The sequence below is a fragment of the Plasmopara halstedii genome (assembly GCF_900000015.1).
Source record: "Plasmopara halstedii genome assembly, contig: Scaffold_2061, whole genome shotgun sequence".
NCBI classification, from domain to species: Eukaryota; Oomycota; class Peronosporomycetes; order Peronosporales; family Peronosporaceae; genus Plasmopara; species Plasmopara halstedii.
The window spans coordinates 244,392-244,906 of record NW_020188969.1 but is presented as its reverse complement, the minus strand read 5'-3'; positions in this window follow the sequence as shown (position 1 = coordinate 244,906).

The window sequence follows — 515 nt, the reverse complement described above, 5'->3', positions numbered from 1 at the left end:
TGACAGCGTCAGGGCGCTTCACATTCACGGGGATAATCTGACGACGCACGCCGTACTTGTTGTCGGCAGTCACGTCCTTCGGTTCGAACGAGACTTCCATCGACTGGAGCGCATGGAAGTGATTCTCGGTTGCGATGCCATCTAGTGGCATAAGTTGCCGCTTCACTAGAAGAGCAGAGAAGTCGATTCCGCTGCGACCGCGCTTCCTCTTGTTGTTCGTGACGGTGGTAAAGCCATCGGTCAAGAGCAGCATTGGCGGAGTCTTTGTCTTCGGACTGCCAGGGGGAGAAATCTTGCCGGTCGAGTCATCAAAGGTTGAGATCAACAGTGCATTGTCCCAGTTGCTTGGACGTTTCGCAAGTTGGTTGGCAGCAGTTTGCTGACTATCCCGTTTCTTAGCTTCCTCGACAGCCTTCTGCAGCGAGGTTTGCTTCGGCGGAACTTTCGTAGCTCGCGCGTTTGAGTTCGGAGACGATTGCTGTTGTTGCTGCTGCGGCTGTGAAGCAGTCGCACTG